The sequence below is a fragment of the Cupressus sempervirens genome, chromosome 10 (assembly GCF_028749045.1).
Source record: "Cupressus sempervirens isolate cs-2001-9-10 chromosome 10, ASM2874904v1, whole genome shotgun sequence".
NCBI classification, from domain to species: domain Eukaryota; kingdom Viridiplantae; phylum Streptophyta; class Pinopsida; order Cupressales; family Cupressaceae; genus Cupressus; species Cupressus sempervirens.
Genome location: NC_143127.1, coordinates 60616618 through 60629796, shown reverse-complemented (window position 1 = coordinate 60629796; position 13179 = coordinate 60616618). Strand labels below are relative to the sequence as shown.

At 36.1% G+C, this 13179-nt stretch overlaps 1 protein-coding gene across 1 annotated transcript in view; it reads left to right on the top strand.

Annotated features, from left to right (window-relative positions):
- The window catches only part of LOC149532559 (uncharacterized), a 69133-nt gene extending 58998 nt beyond the window's left edge, over positions 1–10135 (top strand). The window contains exon 2 of the mRNA XM_089804985.1: positions 9623–10135. The gene's annotated coding sequence lies outside the window, so the exon portion shown is untranslated. The remainder of the gene's footprint in view (positions 1–9622) is intronic.
- The last annotated feature ends 3044 nt before the right edge of the window (positions 10136–13179 follow it).

Sequence of the window (13179 nt, the reverse complement as noted above, 5' to 3'; positions counted from 1 at the left end):
ATATGGCATGCTTTCAAGATGGAGATTTTATTCACTCTTCGAAAGGATAGAAATAGTGTTCTTTTCATTCACAACTTTCTGGATATAAATGTTTCAATGTATACTAAAGCTTGCATTTGCAATAATGTGATAATGCATAATCAAGTCCAAGAAAACAAGGTAGCGCTTGAGGTGGCCCACTTATAGGAGCTGCTGCAACATTGGGGTAACACCCTCGTAAAATTGCCAGAGTGCCACCAATTCCACTTTTTTTTATCGCACTTTGCCTTGTGGACGCCACTGCGGCTGCAGTATCTCTGCCCAGTGCTCATAGACCCCAAGGTCACAAGCATCCCGCCACTCCTTTGGTAGTGGTGATGGTGATTGGCATCGTTGCTCGACTTCCCCGTTGCGTCATGGCTCTGGCTAGCCCCTGCCTGCTCCAGTTGTTCTTTCTGATTCTATTGCCCCTTGGTCTGCTCCTGATTCATCTTGCTTGCTACCACCTCTTCCAAATGGTTCCTCGCCTAGCCCTTGGCCATTTTACCTCCTAGGATTGAGGAGGAGAAAGATAAAGATGATGATAAGTTGTCTATTCCTGACCCACTTGCAAACCTTAATATTGGATGGGGAAAGGATGATCACAATGACCCACCTCCCTCAGCTGGTACTGCTTTCGCTGCTTGAGGTGGTTATATGTTTTTTTTTTAAATAGTTGATATTGCCTTCCGGCTGCAAGCTGTGTGACTTGTGTGGGGTGATCCTGTATCCCCTATTTTATTTTTTTGTATGTACTTACTTTTATATTATTAATCAATAGAGAAGCCCTTATTCATTGGAAAAATGTCAATTAAGTCATTTTGGTTTGCGTATCAATTTGATAGATTTGGAGTCTATACAGTTGACCTGAAACTTTCTAACTTGATTACAAGATAAACCTAAAAACAATATGTCAGCATACTAAAGTCACTTGGAAGCATAGTAACAAGAATCATGACGATTCACGTGATTAACATGATTCGTCGGTTTGATTCAAGCTAGGCGATTTTTTGTGAATTGGTGAATCAAATCGATGATTTCTTGGCAAGAGTCGCCATTAATCGCCATGAATCGGCTGGAAAAATCGGGCAGCCCAATTGGGCAACTTAAAAACATCAAAAAATATAAGTTTTTTAATGATTTTTTTTTCACATTTCTCTTTCTTATAACTTTAAAAGGCTCTCTATTTGTTGAGTATGACAAAAAGAGAGGAAAAGTGAGATAGACTCGAGCTAGAGCTAGAGCAGATAGACTTGTCTTTTCATGTTGTTTACAGATAGACATATGTTTCATGACTCTTCATCTTACATACATTTATGATTTGATGTCATTGGTTTTATGGACCTTCATCTTACATATATTTATGATTTGACAACATTTATAATTCTATATATCTATGTCGTGACTCATTATGATCCTATGATTTTTATTTACTTAAGCTAAAATTTCTATTATACATACGTGATGGATTTATCATTTATGTTCCTTGTTTATGTATGTTAGATTCTATTGATGATGTTATAGTGTGTTTAAGTTATATTCATTAAAGGGTTCATGAAATAAGTTTTAAATTGTTAAAATCTCTAAATGTCAAAGTTTTTTTAAATTTGTCGATTCATAGCTGATTCAATTCCAATTCATGGCCGATTTGCGATTCGATTCACCCTTGCCAATTCTGATCCAATTCCGTTTCTCGTTACTTTGCTTGGAAGTTATAATAATTGTTTCATATGATATAAATAATGTTTTATCTTGTGAAACAATACTTCAGTCATGCAAAATTGGGTTAATCCAATTACTTGGGAGGCTATGAAGGTGTGCTGGGAACCTTCAGATGAAGAGTGGGAAAAAATAAATTTGATGGTGCTTCAAAGGGCGACCCAAGGCCCTCATGAGATTGATTGGGGCAAAGAGCTTGGTGGAAGGGACTTATAGTGAGGCAGAGGTGCTCACAGCTATCAAGGTTGCTAAATCCCTCAATTTTCATTAACTATGTTTGGAAGGGGATTTGCTGATTGTTGTCAACGCCATTGTCTAAGGGGAGTCAAGATTGTGGTATCTGAACAAGCATATCAGAAGGATAAATTCTTTGTGAGGAAATTTGAAGACTTTAAAATAACCCATGTCAAGAGAGAAGGGAATGAAATAGGAGATGTTATATGTTAAGTTAGAGTAACATTGAAGGATCAAGGAAGGGAGGAAATGATAGAGAACTTTTGGAACAAAGTCAGGAAGGATATGGACCTTCTCCAGTAGTTGTAGAGCAATATCAGATGCTGAAAGTTGACAGTTTCATGGAGACAAAGCATTAGCTAAAGTTTGGAGACACCTCTATATCTCTGTTGTCAAATTTGGAGAAGTTCAAATTTTAAAATAGTCATTTTTAGTTTTCCCTCTTTCCTACTAGCCGTTTGTGGTGGGATAATAAAAATGACAAGTTTATTTGTACGTTGAGTTAATGATTAATAGAGATGGGAATGTATAAGTAGCACTATCATTACATGGAGTGGTTTGTAATTAATTGTAATTAATATCAGACTGCAAAGCTGCATGGTGAAGGCTTTAAGTACCTTGTACTAAACAAAAAGAAGACTCTAGGTTAAACAAATGTAAACCAAAAGGCATTTAGTGGCATTGAACTTTTTCCAAGTGTTTTACATAGCTTGGACTTGGAGAGCAACTTAGGATAGAGATGGAGGCCAATTTTTCTTTTCAAGCAACCAGACAACAACAAACTTTCTTGGGTGAGGTTATCAAGAAAAGGATGAAGGGCATTTTTTCAAATTGATAACCCCCAGTTTAAGCAAATAATGGACTTGCTCCTTGTGGAGGAGTTTATGCTGATAGACCATCATTATCGGTCAAACATTGATGTTGTGTTGACTGTGTTTGCAAGGGCACTGGAATGGGACACCAAAGAGGAGGCACTCTGGGTGATGCCCTCGTGTTTGAAGTCAGAGTGAACAGGAGGCATTGATCCCTAAACTTGCAATGACAGAACTTGGGGTGGGTTTCAGAGAAGAGAACGGGAATTGGAGGGATGTTGAAGGCACTTTGAAGAGCATCAAATGGTTCCTTGTTTGGAGTGCGATGTCCAACAAAGAAAAGAGGAAGGACCAGGCAAAGGATGGATGGGAGCTTTTGAAAGAACATCTGCTACAAGTTGGGAATGCTGAAGAAATAGAAGGAACATGAGATCCGAGATGAGGCAAAGCTGGATACCAGAGGTGGGATTTTCATATCCCAAGAGTCCAAGGCTATTAGCTTCAAGGGCAAGGTTAAGAAAATGTGATTCTGGGCTGTCGTGTGGACATGGTTTTTCTTAATATGAATTAAGCATAGTGGCTGTATTTGTTTAATGCCCAATTTTGTTAATGAAAGGGCACCTGTAGTATAGTTCTCACGATAGATTTTAGCAGTTAGCATTTGAATCACATAAGCTGGTTTAGAAACTTGGTTTTAGTCTTTTGAGTGACTAGTAAGGGACAGGACAGGATCTAGAATTTAAATGTAAGGACTCTTAAAATATATAATAATAAAATATATTACCACTGATCCAAAAATAAATGATTTCAGTTAAAACTACAAAGATTTGAGAGTGATGACTGTCCCAATAAAATGCTAATTTGCATGTTAGATTAGGCTTCCTCGTCTTCTTGCAGTTTATTTATTGAATATGATTGGACTCTAGCATGTTAAATTGTAGCATGCGTCTGAACTGGAATATAATTGAACTGCAATGCTTTGATCTTTTGACGCACTTAGATGATCTGTGGTATGTCATTGAGCTGGTACTAAACTTAGGATAAGAGACAAATAGAAATCAATATCAAATAGAGCTTTTATGTTACATCAACTGTTTTCCTGTTTATATTAATGCCTTTTAATTATTCAGATGTTGGACTATTTCTCAATTTGTTTTGTCATAATACTTATATTTGAGGAGAAAATAAGAGAAACTGGTAGATTTAATATTCTAAAGCTAACAAGCATGATTTATGTGTAATATTAGCATTAGGTATGTAACAATGTTCTTGCATAGGACTATCTCTTTTTGTACAGGTAAGGTTTGCCTAGGATCAACTGTTCTCAAGTCTGTTTAAACTTTATTATGCTTTACAGATGCCTTCAATCATTAATGCATCTCTCAGCTGCTGTTGTAATGTTAAGATACTCAAGTCCTTCCACGTGGTAATGTATTCATACTGCAATTCCTTCCACATACCAACAAGTTCATTGTGGCTTGCAGGCATATCTACAAATTTGCACTAAATTCTTTCTCTGCATAGTTAAATCAAGCTCAAGCACATTTTTATTTAAACTTTTATCTTTTCAAATAGACTGTTAATGTCCTTTACGAAGCACAGAATAGAACATTTCTAAAGAGAATAACAAACATAGATGAAGTTATCCTATTTGGTGATTGTTTGGTCTCTCTCATGGCCTTGGGGTCTTGGGCATATCCTGCCATCATAATGCTCACTAGTTAAGACAGCATATATAAAAGTTCCTATCAGAAATCGAATGACCTGCATATGCACATTCAAATAAGCATTCCATTATAAATATTTTAATATTTACATGCATATACTTAATAAATGTTTCAGCATAAATCATTATTATCTCCAAACTCATTTTTTACCTTGCAATATTGTCTTTTCATCAATATGTTGTTATGGTTTACTAGGGTCATGATAAGATGTTTATTGTCAGTCCTCAGTTTTCTTGAGTTTTTTCCTTGACAATCATTGTTAGATGGTGGTTGGTGAACAAAAATGTTTTAGGGGTTCTTAAATAAGTTTTAGAAAAGAAATGGAATTGTAGGTTTTGAACTGTTGATGTGTAGCTAGGTCGGATCCCTTAGAGGGCCGACCTAGTACTAATGGCTAATTGGCCTATCGGCCTTAGCCATGTTGCTAATGAGCTTTGTCATATCAATCCTTATTTGAGTCTGGCCCTATTTGGGTGATTCTTGTAACTTGAAATTATGTAATTGGGTAAGATCTTTATGAATGTAACTTGCAATTAATAGGTCTGATCCTATTATTGGCGCCAAATCTACAAGGCCGACTAGAGGTCTGTTATGAGGTGTTGATTCATATAAATGCAAGGCCATTCTTGCATTAATAGTAATGAACTCTGTGATGTACAGAATATGTAGTGTGCTTGGGGGTGATGACAAGAGCTTACCATCTTTTGTTAGGAAGGTAACAGATCTGATGTTTTGCCTGGGGTTAATTAGCACTACCATAAAGTCAACATGAACAACTGCAACTTTGCATCCACTATTTTTTGTTTCTTTTTTTAAGGTAAGAAGTTTGATCAATGGAATTGTCTACAAACTTGTTTTTTAAAAAAATAGTTCAATATCATTTTTGAAGAGGCTGTAGATGGAAATTGAGAACTTTGGCAGTGGTTGACGAAGATAAATAGCCATACACCATTGCTTCTTCCAAACCTACTCTTTTTCATCGGATTTGAACCAAATTGGTAGACTTTGTTTCCAAGATCAATGTTGTTTCGTTAGTCTCTCCTTCTAAACTAGGCGATTGCATTTGCGGATAAATATTATGCATTTGAAATTTTTCTGTTATTTAGACATTATTAAACTTTATTTCCTTGTAGAATGATACTTCTTGAATTTATTGTTTGTGCCATTAGCTAGATAGATTACCTTGCTTATTTTGCATGTGTAGGGAGATTAGTCTTGTATAAAGTGTCTGGGAAATTGTTTATTCTTGAATGTTAATGCAATTGAATGAGGGTTTTCTCTTGGGTATGGAGAAGTGGATTTGGCTAGTTATTAAGTGGCACCTGAACTTGATAATGTGGAAAACTTTTAAGATAACCAAAATGGATAAGGGGAAGGAAACAACAATGATGAATTTGTAGAATAGGAAACTGTTTCTCTTATCAACAAGGTGTTTAAGAAGTCTTTTATTTAGGTTTAATGAGTGGAGGAGCTGAATGCAAATCCAGAGTGCATTTTTCTCTGCGAGGAGTTACAATAGATGAAAAAACAACCACTTCTCTGAAATCACATCCAACAAAGAAGGAAAGGAATAGGGTAAGCTACCTCACTTTCCCAATAAGCTCATGGGTTTTTGCCTAAAAAAGATGTAAGCTACTTCACATTCATCAAAGAATGAAAGGGATAGGGTAATAATGGGATAGGAAATATTAAGAAGCATTGCTATTTTCTTTGTTTGTTTGAATGAAGAAACTCTTCCATCTAAGAATGAGTTGCTTCTATACAGGAAAAAGAATTAGGCATTTATGTTTCTGCTGCAGAATGATTCCCACTGGTTCACCTACCGTGCTCAAAATTTCTTATCTGCATTATAGAGAACAAAAAAGATAATCTAGGTATTTGGGAAGGTCGGTTTTTAAGTCACTATCTGGAACCCTGGACATTTAATTGAAAGAAATAGCTATATAGTTTGAATGTAAATGGTTGAAACATCCAGTGTACCTTCTCAGTTGTGGTGTCTACTTATATTTTCCCTAAAACCTAGGGGGAGGTCTTTCAAGTTGAAGAAATTGAATTCAGTCTGGCCCATATGAATACCTGGGTTCTAATATCATCAAATCCAGATTTTAAATTCCTCATGTACTCAACTATTAAATGGATAAGAAAAATGTTCTAGTTCTATATCAAAAAATTGGGGACATTATCATTTTGCTGCTGTGCAAAGTTGACGGGCATGTGAAGGACTTCCCCCTTTTGGCTCCTCTGAAATTAGAAGTAAATTTGAAGCACAGTCCAAATTTAAATATTTTTGTTGAATGCAATATGGATAGTACAGTAGATAATATTGATATGTAGTTGGCTATACCTAAGGGAAATGAGCTTGAGTCATCCACAAATATGAAGACATTTATGCCTGAGCTGACCAGAAGGATGGGGAAATTGAAAAACTCAGTGGTGCCATAGGTATAGACACTACGATCTTGATTGTAGCTTTTGATTGCCTTGAGACTTCCCTGGTGCTCCACCACAAAATTTAAATGCTTCAGAAGACAATAGATCTAGAGGTTCATCCACCTTGTTTCCAAACTTGGTATGTGTATGGGTCAAAAACTCTGAAAGTTGGAAAACACTAAGCCCACCGAAGGATTGAGTACAAAAGAACTTTTAGAGGGTGAAGCTAAAAGATAGAGCAACTGGGTAAAAAGAGCTCCTTTTACAAGAGCTTAGCTGTGTACATATTCAAGAATAGGAAATCTATTGAGCATCGAATTGGGGTGTGTAGGTGGAAAAACGCCCCTGTTTTGAAAGACTATTAAAGTCAGCAAGTCTCCCTTAAGTCTAAATAAGCATCTAATGTGTTAGCTAAAATGTGAGAGGCCTCAAAGATTATGATTGGAAAACAATAGTTAGGATGTTTTCTAATTGTATTGGTAGCATTGACTGTATGCTACTCTAGGAAGTCAAGTGTAACACTGCTCTAAATTTCATTTGTAGGAACTATATTAAGTTCGTTATTCATGAAACGTGTAAGGGGGTTTCAGTGATCTTGAGTGCAAGATTTGGACCAACTGTTATTGGTTCTGATTGCTCCCCCCCATTAGAATATGCTGGATCCTAATTGATAATAAAAACTTTAATTTTGTATCTGCTGTATATATGGTTCTAATGATTATAGAGAGAGGTCTGAATTATGTGGTCAGATGGCTTTTGATTTGTTTGATATTTCACTCATTGTGGATGGTGATTTTAATATGGTTGAAAATGAATATGATAAGTGGGGTGGCACTGAGGTTGGTTGAAAGGGCAAAGAGATGTTAATTTTGGCAAAAATGAAGATACTTCTTAGCCATAAAAGAGCCAGTGGAAGACAAGAAGGGTGATGGTAAGGGGATATGGTACATTTTGGTGTCATCAGCAGTGTGGGAAAAAAATGGTTCTTGCTAGATTAGATTAGATTCTAGGCAAATCAAAGTTAACTTAGTTTTAAAATCACTGAAAACAATAATGCTGTTAGTCATACCGTACACTCTTTTTGGTCATGACCCTATTGAAGCTGTTGTTTTAAGATAGGAAAAAGGAATCATTCTTAAAATAGACGAGTCCTCTAAGTCAAAATTTCCCGGCTGGAAGATGACAATTGCATCTATGTCGTTAAAATAACGAGGGATTTTCATCAGTCCCAAGAAAGAAGTGTGTCACTTTCAAATGGATTATGCATGCTATAGCCTGGTAAAAATGCTTCAGGCCTGTGGGGAATCTAAAACAATTATTAGTAGGAACTGGACCAGGGTCTTGGAAGAGGAAATGCTCATCTGAGAAAAGCTGCAAGAGAATTCCAGCGATGGGACTATTCAAATGCTTGTAAAAAATAGAACACACCAATGGATGCCAATGAAATTATAGGGTTTAATAATGAGGGCTACAGCTACGAATCAAATAAAAAGAATGAGGGCAAGAGCTAATTGAATGCAAAATGGGGACAAGGATGCCAAATACTTATTTGGTTTGCTTGGAACTAAGTTTAATCTGTAGACAATAGAAGACATCAATGGAAATGCCAACAAAATAATATTACCAAGGATTAAGAATAACAGCCAGAGCTAATTGGACTGAAAGTGGGGACAAGGACAGTAAATTCTTCTTTAAGTGCTTAGAAATTAGTATCATTGAGCTAGAGCTTGTTAGAACATTTTATGTTCGAACCTGCTGGCACTAGTGTTTTTTGTGGTTTGGAAGGCCTGATAGGCTATCAGGGGGCTTAATCAGGAGCCATACTCAAGAAAGTGCATATCTGTGTTTTTAAATCTATTTGTTGCTGCTTGCATTATAAAAATAGGTACTCAACCTTAGTCCAAGGGTGGTCTTTCAAAGAGGTCTCTTTTCTAAAGGGATTCAGAAATTAGGCTGGGGATATTTTTAAGAACAACCAGATGTTAGTCATACACAGAGTTAAAAGATAAAATTTATGATTTTTTAAGAACCACCAGATGCTAGCCATAGACATAGTTAAAGTAAAAATTTATGATTCGTGGGAAAAATAATTTCTATAAAAAGGCCACAGAGATCTTGTTATGAAGCCTCAAATGAGATCTAACACAAAAACCTTAAATAATTGGATTAATAGCTCAGCCTTTAACTAAAGTCACTAGTAGAATAATATATGACAGTTTATTGGTTTTCAAGAGTTATTTTAACCTTAGGAGATAGACGATTTTGAATATTAGAGTGGTAGAAATATATGGTTACGTTTCTGTCTCTTGTAGTCTGTGTAATGTTAACACGTCACATAAACATCTTTTGTTTGAATGCTCATCCAAAGAAGTTTTGGAGCTTTTTGACAAGTAATTGTATATCGTGTGCTAAGGTAGTGTTTGTTTCTTGGGCGGATGTTTTTGGATATATTAAAGATATGAATAAAAATATTTGTAAATTTTAGCTTGTGTTATTCACCGAAACAATTTGGTTCATCAGGAGTGCTAGCAATAATGGTTGCATGCTGACATAATTTATGAAAATCAACTTTTCTTTGATTGTTCCTTAGGTTTCTATGATTTGGACATTTTAGAAAATGAGTTCTTCGAGATCAAGGTAACGGACAAAAGCTCAATTAAACAGAAAAATAATGTATTGCAGGTAGAATGGTCGCTACAAATTGACTTATAGATGAAGAAAAGCAGATGACTGAGGGTGATCTGGCTTTGCTTAGCTGCTTGAAAATTAATGTGGATAAAGCTGTCCTCAATGAATGAATTTTTAAAGATCAAGTTGCTGAACAAGTTGAAGAGGAGTATGAGAAAAACGTTTTGATCATAATGCTAGACTATCACTGGCGGAGCACTTGGCTCTTCATATGCAGGAAAAGTACTTTCTTTTTATGGATTTTGAATCTAAAACAATTGCTTCTGCTAAAAGAGATTTTTTAAAAAACTCTTATTATGACTGCTTGTTAGGTAACTACAGATACAAGTCCCCAGTGTTTGTGTATTATATGGGGACTGTATTGTAGTGACTTGATGTGTTTTTCGCAAATTTCTGTTGATACAGGATACTTTGTATCAGTGTGAGACACTGTTGTATTGGAATTTGTATCTTGTGGACCTAGCAGGCTATATAAAAAAAAGTGAGGTTGTAGATGGTTCCTTGGAAGTATGTCTTTTGCTCGATTGTTAATGAAATATTATCTGAAATTATTGTCACAAGGTATTTAAAAAATCAAAACATAAGCTAAGCACACTTCATATACTTCTCCCCCTTTTAGAAGAACACCTCATATACTTCTCCCCCTTTTAGAAAAGTAAAAATAATGATCATGCATTATAATCACGTAGAGATATGTTAGAATGATTAAGGAATCAGTTATCATCAGGTCTAGATGTACCAATTTCAACTTTTAACAACTTCAAACAATCTCAGTAAACAACTTGGACCATATAGCAACTTATCAACAACTTAATATTCTATTCAATACATGTGCCGACTAACAGTAAAAAATAAACAACTGTAAAAATAACATGCATAACATAACATTCACACAAGTAAATGACATCAGGATCTAACGTGAAAACCCAATTTGAGAAAAACCACCAAGTAACATGCTACCACTTTTTCACTCTATTGAAGTGAGCTCAATTAAGAGCCAACCTTGTTAAATGTTACAAAAAGACCTTGTTAAGAGATTTAATCACCTTGTTAGGAGTGACTTGGTTAGACAACTTTAGATCATTCCATTAGAATGTCACATTGATTAAAGGATTTACAAAATGACTATTAGGTCAACCTTGATTAAAAGATTTTGACTACCACAATGGTTAGAAAGTAACAATAGGTTTGATCTGTAAGCACAACCCACTTTGTAAAATCAAATCTCCATTTGGCTCATTTGTTGGTTCATTGACTAGATTTCATTAACATCTCCATTACTGATCTGCTTGACAACTCTTCAAGCAGTCACACTTCACCAATCTCTTCACTTTTATTCTGCTACTTCGTTCTTCACAAGTTCTTCTTAAGATCACCAATCAACAACGAACCAACCTTAGAAAACATCTCTTATGCCTCCTTAAATAGGTATGATAGTTTGCCACTAAAACATCACTCGTAGATCTTAGGGTTAGCTCAGGTTCATCGAATCCTTCCATCATTTTGTTCTCCTCCTCCTTTATTGATATTCTTGGAAACTTCTCATAAAATCCTTGCCATAGATCAGTTAACAAACTCTCATCATGCATTAAATACACCAGCTCAATTAATCCTTATCATCCACGCATTTTGACTAATCTAAAAATTCAACTGTCAACCTCAAACTTGATTCTTTCGCAAATTTTAACTTTTGCTGACACTCGACAGTCACTAAGTTCTTTTGCTCGGTCATTACTGTATAGCTTGACATACACTATTCTATCTTGTTTGACATTCACTATCTTGCTCGATCATTATTGATGCTCGGTCAATACTAACATTTCCTTCTTCATCATTATATGCTTGTTCAATACTATCTCATCATCATTATATGCTTGGTCAATACTATCTTGTTTCAGAGTTGACTGCCACTGGTTATAGATACAAATTGATCATCATATGATCAGAGAGGACTGGATCTGTCGTTTATGCTCCTTGACTGAGGCCGAGACAAAGACACATTTCATCTTCTGTTGGCTATCATACTATGAGATCAGAGGAAGGTCTACTGCCTATTCAGAGAGTGTAGTTCCCTCACAGCTTTCTTCATGTATACAGATCAAAGATGCTTGGCGCTCTTATCTTAGGGAGGTGATGTAGCTCTGGGACTTCACTTTGTAGTGCTTGACCCCCTAGAAGGTCACTGATCAGCCTCTCATCACCACCTTCTTTGTCTCCCCATTATCCTCGATGAGGGGGGTGAAGTGAACCTCCAACACCAACAGTACCCCCGTGGCTAGCCACTCTCGATTTGTGAGACCCCGAACCAAGTTTGCTACTCTCACTTCTCAGCGACACCACTTCGGCAAGTGACAACGACAGACCAGAGGTCCATTTCCAAATTCATTTCGTTTAGTGTTGGAGTTCTTTCAGTGGAAGAAGGGTCCCTAGTTCTTGCCTCCTTGTTGGCCCCTTTGGTGTTTTATTTATTTTGATCTCACTTGCTCTTTCCCAGACATCGTTTGGTGTCTTGTTGTCAATTGCTCCCTTGCTTGTATGCTTTCAGTCCCTTAGACCCTTGGTGGTCTTTTGTTGGACATCAATAGATTTATCTCATCTTACCTTATCTTCATTAACTTTCTCGGCCATAACTATTAGTCGACTTATACTATTTGTTTGAATTCTTCTTAAGTTCATTAATCTTCTGTATCAACTCCATTGATCAACCGCATTTTGCTAGGCTTTGCTTGTGAACACTCCACACTTTTGTACTTCATAAGACGGTTAAAACACACAGTATCTTGTCAATGACTAACTTATCAAGTGCCCATTGTAATTCCATGATGCTTACCTTCTTTTCTGAACAACTTGACTAGTGCTCCTTGCTATCTCCTCTTTTCACATCCTCTTCATTATCGAATGGGATGACACTCTACAATGTTAGTAAATGTCTCTCTAGTAGGTTTGACATCAATGACAACTAACAATTGTTCCAATTGTGATCTCCAATAATATCAACTTGCAAGGTAAAGAAGATAACCATAGAAGTCTCATAAATCCCACTCCTGTTGTGTCAAATAAGATTGATTGCATAAATTTAATCATTTTGGGCTTTTACGATGATTAATTGTTGAAGATGAGGATTTTAAATACATCAACACGAGCTTATTACTTCCCATCTATGAATGCATTAATTGTGGTATAAGATTTTTGTGTCCAATAACATATGTATAATTTATTAAGATGCACATAGTGCAACTTAATATGCCTTGTATTCTTCTTCTGTTTCAAGCTTTGGCTGACAATATACAACTTTCTCAACACTTCGGCCATTGTGCTGACATTTCCCAAATGGAGTTTCATTAGGTGCTCCCCCTTGTGAGGATCCTAAAGACATTGCCTAGATGTTTATTTGATTATGCAAGAGAAATAGTGCTTCAAACTCACATTCTTCTCCACATGTGGTGAGCAAGCTACCCTCTCACTCTTGAGGAGGGCTGCTAGACTTCATGTAGTGCGTGAGCAGGGCTAATAGACTTCATGCTAGTCTATTGTTTATTTTTTCTTTTTTC